This window comes from Rhineura floridana, chromosome 1, assembly GCF_030035675.1.
Source record: "Rhineura floridana isolate rRhiFlo1 chromosome 1, rRhiFlo1.hap2, whole genome shotgun sequence".
In the NCBI taxonomy this organism is placed as follows: domain Eukaryota; kingdom Metazoa; phylum Chordata; class Lepidosauria; order Squamata; family Rhineuridae; genus Rhineura; species Rhineura floridana.
The window spans coordinates 113637844-113652630 of record NC_084480.1 but is presented as its reverse complement, the minus strand read 5'-3'; the positions used below and the strand labels follow the sequence as shown (position 1 = coordinate 113652630).

The 14787-nt window shown below is 42.0% G+C and overlaps 1 protein-coding gene across 16 annotated transcripts in view; it reads left to right on the top strand.

Annotated features, from left to right (window-relative positions):
- The window catches only part of PTPRD (protein tyrosine phosphatase receptor type D), a 2140456-nt gene that overhangs the window by 559770 nt on the left and 1565899 nt on the right, over window positions 1-14787 (top strand). The window lies entirely within an intron of this gene.

Genomic DNA, 14787 nt, shown 5'->3' with positions numbered 1-14787 from the left:
TTGGAGAGAGATGTACCAGAAGGGGGGTGACTGAAGAAACTCTACATGTTTTTACTCTTAAGCCTTTGGCCATAATGTCTTAATAAAGACTCTTAACATGCTCTAATGCTCTGAAGAAGTTTCTTGCTCAACTTAACTCCAACGTAATGTATGCTGTTTCACTCAACAACGCACACACGTCAACAGGGGTTATGGGCCCAGATCCACAGCGCATTACACGGGAGTAAGTTGCTGGTCTGAACGGCAGACGGAGTTCCAGAGGGCAGCTTGATTGATTGTACCAGACGGAGGTGAGCAACATGGCTGTAAACCTGTCTGGGGGAAGCTTGCCAATGGAAAGATTGATGGAAAAGAATTATGGCAGCTGGAAGCCGAGGATGCGGGCTTTGCTGATAAAAGAGGATTTATGGGACACAATAGATGGACCCACTCCGGCGGTACTGACTGCAGCCTGGACGCGTAGAGATCAGAAGGCACAGGCTTTTATACTTCTGGCTCTATCTGACTCTCAACTGCTACACGTGAGAGATGTTACAAACGCCAAACAGATGTGGGACGTGTTGGAGGCTCTTCATGTGCAACAGACTGCGGGATCTAGATTGTGTTTGGCACGGAAGCTTTACCAGATGCGCTTCACGGGTGAGTGCGAAATGAGTGAGCATCTCACGGAATTCAGACGCCTGTTTGCTGAGCTGATGGACCGAGGCGTCGAACACTCTGAACTTCAGAAGACCTATCTGATCCTGGCTTCGCTCGATGGGACTTGGAATAATATGGTCATGACTTTCGAAGCCATGCCTGACGGAGGTCTGAACATTGCATTTATTGAGGAAAAGCTGACCCAGGAATGGCAGCGGAGACAAGAGGCGAAAAGTGCTGAGGAAAAGCAAAGAACCAAGCTGAAAGAAGAAAGCAGCTGCAGACAGGAAAACAAGCGGGAGCAGCAGCGGCTGAAGTCTTGTTTTGCCTGTGGGGCTCGTGGGCATCTTCAAAGAGACTGTGCAGTCAAGCGAAACTCCAGGGATGGAGGCTTGAAGCAGGGAAGTGTGAACTTTGTTTGTAAACAGAAGTCTCAAGATTTAGGACCTGTTAACTGGCTTCTTGACAGCGGTGCAAGCCATATATTAATTAAAGACAGAAGTTTGTTTTATGCTTCAGAAGAAGTGCAAGATTTTGTGCAACTTGCGGATGGATCACACAAAAGGGTGGAAGCCCGAGGACTGGTGAGATTTAATAAACTTGGGATAATGTCAGAATGTTTGTTTGCTCCAGAATTGGCTCATAATATTTTATCAGTTCAAAAACTGGTGGATTCTGGGTATTGTGTAACATTTGATAGAGGAAAATGTTTTCTGCAGAGAAGAGGCAAAGTTGTCTGTCAGGGTTTTATGACACAAGGGCTGTTTAGAATGACCGTGGGTGTGAAGTGTGCTGATGCCTTGAGTTTAATGGGGCAGAAAGAGAATGACGGTCAGAGCTGTAAGAAGACAGCTGTTAAAAGCACACAGCCACAGTATTCATGTAATGCAGTCAGGCTGATGCCTGAAAGAGTGCATCGCAGCCGAGTTTACAAACTGGGAAAGTTCTAACAGAGTCTGTAAGTTGTGTCTTCTGAATATTGCCTCTGAACTGTGAGGCTGGTCTTCTGTGTATTGCCTCTGAACTGAGAGGTTCTCTTCTGTGTACCTTTGGAGAGAGATGTACCAGAAGGGGGGTGACTGAAGAAACTCTACATGTTTTTACTCTTAAGCCTTTGGCCATAATGTCTTAATAAAGACTCTTAACATGCTCTAATGCTCTGAAGAAGTTTCTTGCTCAACTTAACTCCAACGTAATGTATGCTGTTTCACGCAACAACGCACACACGTCAACAGCACCTACCTCAAGGATAGATTAAGGCTGGAAGGTGATGCCACCTAATACTGTAACATTGCAGTATTTTAATGCAGGCTACCCAATGTTTGTGTGTGTGTGTGTGTTGCTTTTTAAAAAAAAGACGTAATTTAGCTTTTTGTTTTTAGCATATAAAACATTGTTTACAGTACCATTTCATTTGAAACAGGAAACAAGCTTCTTTTGTTGAATGCTGGTTTTAACATACAGGCTGGTCCAAAAAAAAATCATTCTAGCTGACTTTGAGGTGTAATTGGAGTCCAAAGAGATTTTCAATGGAAGGCTGCAATAACTTTTTTCCTCCAGAGACCATTTTTGTCTGTGTTGTCAGCACAAGTGTTCTTGACAATACCAAAGGACCTTGAGCCAAAAAACAAAAAACATTTTGGAGCGTGGTGGAATTTGTTTGTTTCCAGAGGGGAAGCGGTAACTGGCTGAAATTTGGGGATGTTGTATGGGTGACAGTTTGTGACAGTAATCTAGAAGGACAACCCTGTATACAACTCATGTGTAAATTACACAATAAAAGTTTGCCTGAGGCAGAAATTTGCCCTCAGGACTTTTTCTGGGGTACTTTCTGGACCGCAGTGGTTTTTTGTTTCCAAAAGGAAAATGGTATGTAGTAATAAGCTGAAATTTGGGGATGTTGTGTGGGTGACACTTAGTGACAATGACCTAGAAGGAAAACCCTGTAGGTCTACATATGTGTAAATACATTACATTAAAGTGAGTGAACAAGGTGATTGTCTGGATCCATCTCAACAATCTTGTCCATTATTATGACAAATTACTGACAATCAGTTCACATATCCATCTACATTAGCTGAATTGCTATAATTTTATTACTCGGTAGTTGATCTTTGGTTGGCATGGCTAAAGTTAGAATCTGCCCAAGGATAGTCCAATACAGAACCAACCTCACTGTGATTTCCTACTGTGAGAACTTGTGGTAGTTCAGCCCTTTCTATAGTTTGAAGTTAAGAAGTGACAAGTGTATGCAGGTATCAGAACTAACAGCTTTCATCTTTCATATTTAGCAACAGGAAGCAGGCCCTTAAGCCTTTAGATGACTCTGCTGATATGTCTTCTATAGCCAGCCAATACTGCCCACTGGGAGCTGCTTGAAATTCCGATGTGGCTTGCCTTACTGTAACTCCATCTGACCTGACAGAAAAATTTGGTTCAGGAGAATTGTATATCTATATGTGTATATGTGTGTGTGTGTGTGTATATATATATATATATATACTCTGAACATCTTACTAGAGCCATCAGCAGGCCTCCTGTTATAGCATTTCGCCAACTTCCTAATTTGCGCAGACTGTTGGTGAGAGCTGTGCTTAAGCCACCTATCACCAATCCAGGGTCTCATCCTTGTCACTCCAAACGCTGTATCACTTGTGTGTGCCTCAAGGAGACAGCCACTTTTACAAGCACTAGGACAGGCAGGACATATTACATCAAACAGAACATCACCTGCAGGTCCTGCAATATAGTTTACATCAACGAGTGCAAAAGACCAGGATGTCATATCCAATACGTAGGAAAGACCACAACTACCTACGCACGTGCTTCAGGAACCACAAGTCGGCAATTTTGACAAAAAAGTGGAGCAACCAGTTGCAAAGCATTTTAACATTGAGAGTCACAGCCTGTTGGACTTTTCCATTACAGGGATAGAGATGCCAGCAGATCCAGCAGCATTGACTAAAAGGGATTTACTCTCTGGACACATTGGCACCACATAGCCTGAACCTGAAGGACAGTACCAGCATTACTTAGTTTCTGCAAATGAAGCCCCTCTGAGCATTCCATCCTCAAAGCTCTATAACTGCCACCTTAGTAACAGCATTTGTATGTTAGCAGCTGATCAAGGCGGAAGCTGAAACGTTTTGTTAATACAATAAAAACCTCTGTTTTGTTAATCATATAAACTATAACTTACTTTGTATCAAACAGAAATTAAGCCAAAGGTTTTTCATTATATTTGACTGATCCTTGGTTTTGCCTGCATAATTCCTTTTCAGTTCCATGTTTCTTTTGGCACCTGGTGATGTTTAATATGCAAATATACAGACCCTTGAAATGCAACAGAATATTAGGGTCCAAACTGGTATAAATCTTTTTTAAAAAGGCATAACTCTGGACACTATCACCCGGGGCTTTATTTGAAACAGTATTCACCGGTATGGAGTAGCATTACCTCTTTTTTTGCTGTCCAGGGCAGCTATTTGTGCTGCATCCTCAGCACTTTTATAAAGATATGAATACCAGTACCTCATTTTTATCCCTCCCCCCCAAAAAAGCACTGCTGTCACCCATGCCTTGATCACACCCAGGCTGGACTTCTGTAATGCACTATATGTGGGCTGCTTTTGTAAAGTGTTTAGAAGCTTCAGCTGGTGTGAAAGGCTACAAGCAGACAGCTCTAATGGGGTTGTAATAGGTAACATATTACTTCTCTTGTTGTATTATCTGCATTGGCTTCCAGTGTGATTTTGGACAATTAAAATAACTGTTTATCATCTTCAAAGCCTTCTTTGGTTTCAGCCTAGAATATCTTAAGGTGAGGACTGCCAACCTGGTCCTTGAGAATGCCTTCATTGGTGCTCCAGATAGAGATGCTAAACTCTGAGCTTTCTTTTTTTAAAAAAAAGTAAGCTTTTTGCCCTCCTAGAAATAAAGTTATGAAGCAAAAATGTGCAGGTACCCTTCTAAGAGACTTCTGTAAAATGAACCAGCCTGGCTAATCCTGGTTAATCTGTCAGTGTTTTTAGCCAATGAGTAGGAATTGATCTCTCAATCTTGGTTCTCTGAGTTTCTCATTTTACCAATCTTAAATTCAGCTTTCTACATTTGTGCAGCAATTTGTGATTTTTTTAAAAAAAATTCTCCAAGATTTTAGTGTTAAATTCTCTCAACAAACTAATTTTTGTGGGCAGTTTTGACTAATGTACACAATTTTACAAGCATTTTCTCACCATATAATGCATTTTTGTATGTTATTTTAATTCATATATTTATTTTTATGCACATTTTCCCCTTACATAACAATTTTTCTAAACATTGTTTTGTTGGCTCATTCGGATAAGTGTGAATTTCAAAGAATGGCTGTGTTTTGATTCTCATATTGTTTGACAGTACAGATTTGATAGATTCATCTTGAAATGTGAACTGAATTGAATTTCTCACCTATCCCTACCAGTGAAGGAGTACAGTGGATATAGTATTGCACCCTAGGCTTTGGCTGAGGATTGGCATTGGGGAAGGCAGGCAGGGCCGGTTCTGAATGGCAGCCAGGTTGGGCACTGGCCCGAGGGCCCCAGAGCTACAGGAGCCCCTGAGGGCCCCCTGAGGGGCCTTCTGCGATCCGCACCCCCACGCCCCCCACTTACCTGTCAGCCGGCTTTTTAGCATTGCCCTTAATGAAGATGGCGGCCACAGCTTCCCTAAAGTACTGAAGCCATTGCCGCCATCTTAGTTGATGGCAGAGATGTGTGCACGTAGCACACACACATGCCATCAACAAGGATGGTGGCGGAGGTTTCATTCCCCTTAGGGAAACTGCGGCCGCCATCTTCATTAAGGGCAATGGTAAAGACTAGACAGGTAGGGGGCTGGGTGTGTGTGCGAGTGTGCGTATGCGTGCATGCACACACACACACACACACACCAGGGGGCCAGGGCAAGCTGATGCCCAAGGGCCCCCACATGCCTGGAGCCAGCCCTGAAGGAAGGGTTCTTGTGCCTTTAGCACCTTATCTCCATAATCAGGACCAGCAGGACATAGCTAATTTCCCATAGTAAGCATGAAGAGAAGCAGCAGCAATGACTATACTCTCTCTGATGTTGTGTTATGTCATGGCAGTCATTTTGTGTTGTGCCACATCCCCATGGCAGGCATTTTTATACTGCTGCCCACTGATCCAGAAAGGCTGGCAACCCCTCTCTTAAGGATTTCTGCCCATATGAATCTGCCTGCATATTAAGATCTTTATCAGAGGCTTTGCTTTGGTCCCACTGCTCTCAGAGTGGTGCGATTGGCAATGACATGGCACAGGGGCCCTTATTCAGTGACAGCAATGTTTGCAATTCTGTCTCTAATGCTGTTAGCCAAAGTTGAAGATTTCAGTGGTGCCACAAATCCATCCAAGTTTTAAAATAGTTGGATAACCCTTTCAATCCTACCCCACCCCACAGCCATTCAATATGAATGGAAAGCTTTCTGAGGGCGGGGTACAGGAAGAAAAATGCTTCATCGAGAGAGAAATGCCTCATTGGATCCTTTAGAGATTCCTAACCCTTTAACAGTTTGAATGGTTTCTGCCAAACACTGCATTTTTATATTATGCAGAACTGTTTTAATCTACCAGAGTGTTCTGCAATTTTGCACAGCATTTTGAGACAATGACATGACATTATATTTACATGCATAATATATTAAAACATAATGCATACTGAGTGAGTGGGTCATGATATATATTTAATTTAATGCTACAGCACTTTCTGTAGTCGTTGTCATTTATTAATGTACCAGTCCACCATAAACATGCATACCCTTGCAAAATAAATAAATAAAATTCTTATCCATGTTATTTCCTAAATGGAAAACTGCATTTTTCTTTCAAAAGTGCAAATGTGCACTTAAAATGCATTAATCAACATGCTAGCCATCCATAGCAGAATTTTATTAACAACACCATGCTAACCACACATTTGACAGACATGCTTCTCCAGGTAGAAATCTGCCTGCCTTATTTAATTTATGATGAGCAATGCATGTGCATTGGCAATCAAAAGCTATTAAAATCTGCAAAGGCAGAAACTGAAGCTTCTGGGGCTTATTTGCAACATACTAGAAAACATAAGAGGAGCCCTGTTGTATCAAATCAAGCACCTATCCTGCATCCTTTTTCCCACGGTGGCCAACAAGAAGGTCTCCTGTTGTTGTTCCCCTGCAACATAAAGGCACACTGCCTTTTTTTCTGGAGGTAAAATACAGTTCCAAAAATATGTCTAATCCCAATCCCTTTTTAAAGCTATTTAAATTGGGGGATCACCAGGATTTTTGTTTATGACTGCTGCCCACTGGCAATATATATTTTCTTCAATAAGCCAACAAAAAATAAATATCCTGAGCTGCATTGAAGTCAAGAAAAAAATTGCATCCCTCTCAGTAAGAAACATCCCCTAAACAAAACAATACCAGATCTTCCAAGGACATTTTTTAAAATTGACTATTTGTCTATAGATGTCAACAATTGTTAGTGAAATTCTTGTGTTGTCAATACTGAAAACAATTGATTTGTGATTCGTGTTGTGGTGGGCAACACAGACAAAAGTTTTTCAGCCATATTAAACAATTGTTTTTAGGTTTACTGTAATAACAAGTGTTCTTCAAGAACACCAGTAAATTGGATAAAAATATATGTTTGGCACCTACATTTGTATAATTGGAGTCTCCCCAATTTCTATAATTATGGGGTGCACTCAGGGCCGGTTCTAAAGGGTGGCTAGGTGGGGCACTGGCTCAAGGGCCCCTGGGGCTACAGGGGCCCCTCTGCTCCCCTTCCGTGATCCGCAGAAGCAGGACAGGAGCCGCGGATCACGGGACAAGAGCTTCCAAACCTCCCGCCATTGCCCCGCTTCACCTACCTTTCTCTTTGCAGTTTGCCATCAATCAAGATGGCGGCCGAGGTTTCCCTAAGGGGCTGAAGCCTCTGCCACCATCTTAGTTGATGGCACGCATGCATGCTACATGCGCGCATTACTGCCATCAACCAAGATGATGGCAGAGGCTTCAGCCCCTTAGGGAAACCTTGGCCACCATCTTGATTGATGGCAAACCTGTGTGCACAGTGCGTGCAGCCACAAAAAACAGTGGAGAGAAAGGTAGGTGAAGCGGGGGGTATGGCGGGTGGCTCAGAAGCTGCTGTCCTGCGATCCCTCCCACAGCTGCTTCTGCAGATCGCAGAAGGGGAGCAGAGGAGCCCAGGGCAGGCTGGTGCCCAAGGGCCCCAGCATGCCTGGAGCCGGCCCTGGGTGCACTGCAGCTGCTGTAATTTCAGTTTTATAAAAATAGTTTTATAAGAAAAATTTTTTTAAAAAATCCTAAATTCCTATTATCCCAGACTCAGAATCACAGGGCAGAAACTACTGATGAACTTGATGAACTCAGATTTATTTTATTGGAAATAAAACCTTTTTTTTTTCCAGAGAGAAATTGGATATCTTCTTAAGAAAATCAAGGACAAGAGTAAAAAGCTTGGTGTTAATGATTCTCAGACTTTTATTCAGTCTTCACCGCTGTGGTGCCTTCCAGATGTTTTATTTATTTATTTATAAAAATATTTGTATACTGCTATTTTGTTAAAAACATCAAAGCAGTTTACAACACATTAAAAACAATAGAATAAAAAAAATAAAAATACAATAAAAACAAAAGTCAGCAAAGGTTTTGACCTAAAACTCCCATCAGCACCACTCAGTGGTGCTACTGGCTGGAGCTGATGTGAAGTGCAGGCAGGAGGAGCGTACAGATGACTTAAATGGCCTATTTTTGCACTGGCATTTCAGGAACCATAATATATTCTCCTAGTCTGAATAGCAATGTTCTATACTACCTGGCTGCTGTGAGGAAGGACATTCGTCTCTCATGGTGAACAATGAGGCAGGATGTCAAGGTTGTTTTTTTCTCCCCTCTTTCTAGCCAGGTTCTTCAAAATGAACTATTACTGAACAGCATAAATAGTGATGTTACTTGTGCAATTTTACATTGGGAATGTTTTGGTCCTATTCTCTCTAAAATTGTTTAAAATTATGTTTATTTATTTATTGCAGTTGGTCTTTGTATTAAAAAGTTACAATCAATTTTTTAAAGTACAGTAGGGCCCCACTCATATGGCGGGTTACGTTCCAGACCCCCGTGTGATGTTCCTGTTTATATTGTAAATATGGTAAGTGCTGGTTATATAGAAGATATATGGTAAGTGGAGTGAAAGAGGAGGGGGAGTACATGAGCAGTAAAATGCTGAATGATTGGCTGAACGTTTGAATGGCTGGGTTATAAATGGAAGAATGACTGTTGAATCTGGGTGGAGGTTTTGGTGGTGAATTGAGGCGGTGGCTGTGAGGTGGTGTTTGGAGGTTGTTGTTGAGAGTGAGTCGGAGTTCTGAGGCAATTAGTAAGAAGTCAAGTACATAACAGAATATAGATGAAACCATACGCTTGTGAAACATTTCTTAAGTAATCTTGTTATTTCTAATACTAAATAAATATTTCTTGGTTAAACAAAAGCCTGATTCCTTCAGCTGGGAAACACAAACCAGGGGGGATAGCAAGTAACCAAGGCTGAACAGTTGTATCAAATGGTGGCAGTGGCGGAGGAAAAGATATTGTATCTAGTACCACAGGGCAATCCAGGGCTGTAAGCTTCAGTGCAAGAGGCTGCAGGGGGGTTGGGAATTACCTATACCCATAGACACAAGGTATTGAGATAGCCTGGCAGAGACTAAGGCACAGTCTAAAGGTTATAAGAGATACAGAGTGTTGGGTAGTAAGGCCTAGCAGGGGAATCTTCTGAGATCTGTGCTAGTGCGGTGAAAGGTAAAAATAAACCTGACGTTCCTGTCTGCTGGTAGCCACAAAGTGAGAGCTTCACAGGTGGTGCTGGGGAAGGACGTCACAGCCCGCTGTAAAGCAAAAACCACTGTAAAGCAGAACTCATTGAATAGAATGGTGCGCGATGCCTGAAAACTGCTGTAAAAGTGGAACAAGCGCTGTATGAGTGGGGCTTTAGTCTAATTACGTCTAATTGAGACTGCTGTATTAGTTTAGCGCTGTAAAGCGAAGCGCTGTAAAGTGGGGCCCTACTGTAAAGAAATGAAATGTTATTGCAATTCACAGTCTTTGTGATTTTTTTAAAGTATACGTTCTGCCATTTTGTTCTTTCCTGAGTATAGAAGCCGAAAATGTCAAAGTAAGCATGAGTTAACTTTGCTGCTCATTCTGACATTTTGACATGTATTAAATATGGTCTACTTTAGAACTTTTGTTCTTTTCATCTGTTTTTGATTCAAATTATGATTCAAATTTCAGTGTGAGTGAAATATAAATAAAACAATAACATTTATGAAATTAATTTTCCTCATCTCTGAAATCAAGTAACTGTTATATATATATATATATATATATATAATATATATAATATATAATATATATATATATTATATATATATATATATCAATATTATGCCCATGCCAGTAGCCATGATTTTTAAAACCAGGTTCTCTGCCCTTCTGCAGTGAGCTCCAGTTACACTGCTAGCCCAGCAGGAGCAGAAAGGACCTTGTTGGTTGGGTTATGTCAGGCATAGTTCTGCACCATGTCTCAGGCTGCCCATGCACCTGGTGCCTGGAGCCAGTGAAGTACTCTTTGGCCAGTGGCTTGGGATGGAGCTATGTGCACAGTATGGAGGAAGCTAGCTTCCTCCAGACCTGCACTCAGCCTGCAGGGTTTTACCTGCATGGCAGGCTTAAGAGAGTGCTGATTACAGCTAGCTTGCCCACCCTCCCTCCCTTGTTGTGGACAATGTTGGCCACTGGTTGGTGGGGCCAGGAATTAATTTTACTCATGGCCTTAATTGGCCAGTGTATTGTGAGGTTTTTCACCTTCCCCATAACATGGTTGTGTGTATGTCTACTCCTTGGCTAAGTCACATCTGTCATGACTTCTCTCCTGGCAGGTGAGGGCACTATGCGGGATCCATAGCTTGTGAAGGGATCCTCCTAAGGTCACATCTACAATCCTAATTTGCCTGTAAGCTGACAGGATGCAGTCTGTGCTGAGATAGGACTTGCTTCCTAGGCAATTCCTGTGGTATCCTAGCACATGGGCTGGGTGGTGGCATCTGATCAGCAGATGGACTGCCCAGCAGATGGGTCTGTACCCTCTGTCACACCAAACCATGGATATACTATTACCAATAGTTGTGTCCATGCTTTAACCCACATTCTTGTCTACGGTTCGTTATTGCTCCCAGATATGTCAATGTGCCTGATGTTCATGGGCACCATAGAAGATACTGGTGGTTGGCGGCCACACTGGCAATCCCTGCTGTTCACTATAGCAATATGATAGAATAGCTGTTGTGACATTGGGAATATTTTGTTTTTTAGGCAAGCAGATAAATACTGTTTCAATGGATAAAATTTCAATGTAGAATCATTAATTTTGTTTTTGAGATATTTGGGAAATAATTGCACACATTCATTCATTCTGAACACTGTATATTAGTCCTTTCTGGATTGCTGCAGTTAATTTTAATCTCATTATATCCATTAGAGTCTAAACAGTTTAGAATTGATTAAAAGATGTCAATATTAAATTGAATCTAATATTAAATTACCATAGGCCCAGAACAGCTTAAACAAGCTCATGATAAATGTTGTCTTGCTCTTAATATTCCCAGTAAAAATCACGAAGTTAAAAACTAGTGAAATTCAGTCATTGGAAAGAACATGTAATATTATTCCTCTTTGTTAATACAATATATTTTTCTCATTACTACTTGGTGCATCTCTCCTATATTCTGTTCATTATTCCAAGAACTTTGTTTTAATTTGAAATAATGTTTATATCATGTTTTTCCTTTACTCATCCATCTGTGACTATTACACTAATATATTCTCAAATCTTGTACCTCTCTTAATTTCCATGGAAATTTTGGAGCATATAACTAAATAACCACCTAAATGGCTATTTTAAATTTTTATTTCTTAAGTGTTGAAAACTGGGCTTCAGTGCCATTAATATGTTCATGACAGACAACTCTAACTTTGTTTTTTACTTGCTAATCCTAGGAAAGCTATGGAACTCTTAAACAGGTATTTGGAGATATTTGCGATAGATGAAGGTGAACGAGCTGAAGCTTAATCCAGGCAACACAGTGGTGCTGTGGGTAGGCTGATCTGGATGGGGGGGATGCAACCCTGGATGGGGGGTTGCACTCTCCCTGAAGGGCCAATTTCTCAATTTGGAGGCTCTTCTGGATTCAACACTGTCTGTGGAAGCACAACTGTTAGATGCCAAATGAAATCAGGACTAGCCAGAGTTATTGATGCACTATGTACCTCCAAAATAGACTTCTGTGATGTGATTTATATAGAGCTGCCTTTGGGGATAACCTGGAAACTTCCGTTGGTGCAGAGTGTGGTTGCTTGGGGTTCACTGGGGCAAGACAGTCTGAACACATTACATCTATTCTGTTACTTAGGTTTTTGAAAGCCCACTTCGAGTTGCTGGGCTTGACATTCAAAGCCCTAAACTGTTTGGAGCCAGATTATCTCAAGGACCACATGTATCCATATGAACTTGCCCATGACTTGATATCAGCATTAGAGGTCCTGTTTGCTGGCCCATCTTTATTTACTGCCATCATCTTTAGATTAACCCTAAGAAAAGTGTAGCCTTATTAGATGATTTTCCTAATCATGGCCTTGGCCCTAAACATTGTTGCTGTGATTCCCAGATAATTTATTTATTTATTTATTGCATTTGTATACTGCCCCATAACCAAAGCTCCCTGGGTGGTTTACAACAATTAAAAACATTAAAAACAAATATACAAATTTAAAAACACATTTTTAAAAAGCAATTTAAAAAACACATGCTAAAATGCCTGGGAGAAGAGGAAAGTCTTGACCTGGCACTGAAAAGATAACAGTGTTGGCATAAATTCCATAATTTGGGGGCCACCACTGAGAAGGCCCTCCCCCTTGTTGCCAGACTCCCAGCTTCCCTCCGAGTAGGAACCCGGAGGAAGACCTTGAATGTTGAACGTAATGTATGAGTGGGTTCATGTCGGGAGAGGCATTCTATCAAGTATTGTGGTCCTAAGCCGTGTAAGGCTTTATAAGTTAAAGCCGGCACCTTGAAATGAGCTTGGAAACATACAGGCAGCCAATGGAAGTGGGCCAGAATCGGTTTTATATGTTCAAACCCTCTGGTCCCTATTACAAATCTGGCTGCTGCATTTTGCACAAGCTGCAGTTTCTGAACCATCTTCAAAGGCAGCCCCACATAGAGCACATTGCAGTAATCTAACTTGGAGGTTACCAGAGCATGGACAACTGAAGCCAGGTTATCTCTGTCCAGATAGGGGCATAGCTGGGTCACCAACCAAAGTTGGTAGAAGGCACTCCATGCCACTGAGGCTACCTGAGCTTCAAGTGACAGAGATGGTTCTAGGACAACCCCCAAGCTACGAACCTACTCCTTCAGGGGGAGTGCAACCCCATCCAGGACAGGTTGGACATCCACCATCCTGTCAGAAGAACCACCCACTAGCAACATCTCAGTCTTGTCTGGATTGAGCCTCAGTTTATTAGCCCTCATCCAGTCCATTGTCGCAGCCAGGCACCGGTTCAGCAAATTGACAGCCTCACCTGAAGAAGATGAAAAGGAGAAATAGACCTGCATGTCATCAACATACTGATGGCAATGCACTCCAAAGCTCCGGATGACCGCACCCAACGGTTTCATGTAGATATTGAACAGCATGGGGGACAGAACTGACCCCTGTGGAACCCCATACTGGAGAGTCCAGGGTGCCGAGCAATGTTCCCCAAGCACCACCTTCTGGAGCTGACCCGCCAAGTAGGAGCGGAACCACCGCCATGCAGTCCCTCCCACTCCCAACTCAGCCAGTCTTCCCAGAAAGATACCATGGTCAATGGTATTGAAAACCACTGAGAGATCAAGGAGAATCAATAGAGTCACACTCCCCCGTCTCTCTCCCGACAGAGGTCATCATACAGGCTGACCACGGCTGTTTCTGTGCCAAAGCCAGGCCTGAAATGCGACTGAAATGGATCCAGATAATCAGTCTCATCCAAGAGTGTCTGGAGCTGGCCTGCCACCACTCGTTCAAGCAGGTTAAAAAGCAGATTGTAATAGATCGGAATTTTTAGTAGGGTTACCAGGTCAGAAACATACCAACCCTACCCTAAGATTTAAGGGGCAGATCCTAGTGATGTCATAGGGGCATGCCCTGGTGATGTCATAGGGTGGGCTCTAATGATGTTGTTAAGCATGATACATTAAGCATCAACCACACTTGCTTGGAGCATACCACTGAACAAAACAAAAATATCTAATTGGAAATTAAGATAGAAATCTTAGCTGAATGAGGGTGTTTCCAGGTTTTTTGAGGTCCTCTCTGGGTTTCTGGGTGAGTCAGCATGATCTCCGGACTCTCAGCTTTAATTTGTAAAAAAAAAAAGTTTCTAGGTGGTCTGGTTCATGAGATATACACCAAAACATCAGCCAGCCAGCCAGCCACCCCCGCAACTTTAATGAAACGAAATGATCTCTTAGCTGGCTGCTGTAACCCCACCCTTTCAGGTTTGTAGCCAATAAGTGAAGTCAGGGTTGTGATTGACAAGGGATTTCAGGGCCTCTGGGCAGTACCTAGACTGCATTGCAAATGTAGAAAAGTGTTGTTTTTTTCCTGTTTATCTGAAAATCTCATAAATTGAGTAAGTATACCTAACTTTCAGCAGTGCCAAAAGTCTTGTTTTCTATTGTGTGTAGGAGTCAAACAGGTTTACATTTTCATGGAATGTTGACGATGTCAGTGTTTTGAAAACCTTCCCAATATGAAGCCTTAATCCAATACTTGCCTGGGGGTAAAGCTGCAATGCTAATCACATATACCTGGAGTAAACCCCACTGAATTCAATAGGACTTACTTTTGAGTTGACATGGTTAGGATTGTGCTGTAAATTAATAGGACTTTTGAGTGAACATAGCAAAGGATTGTGCTTGTGCTGTAAATCTGTCTTTCCCTCTCCAATCCTATTTTTAAAGCAATTAGGCAAGGTTTACGTAGGTA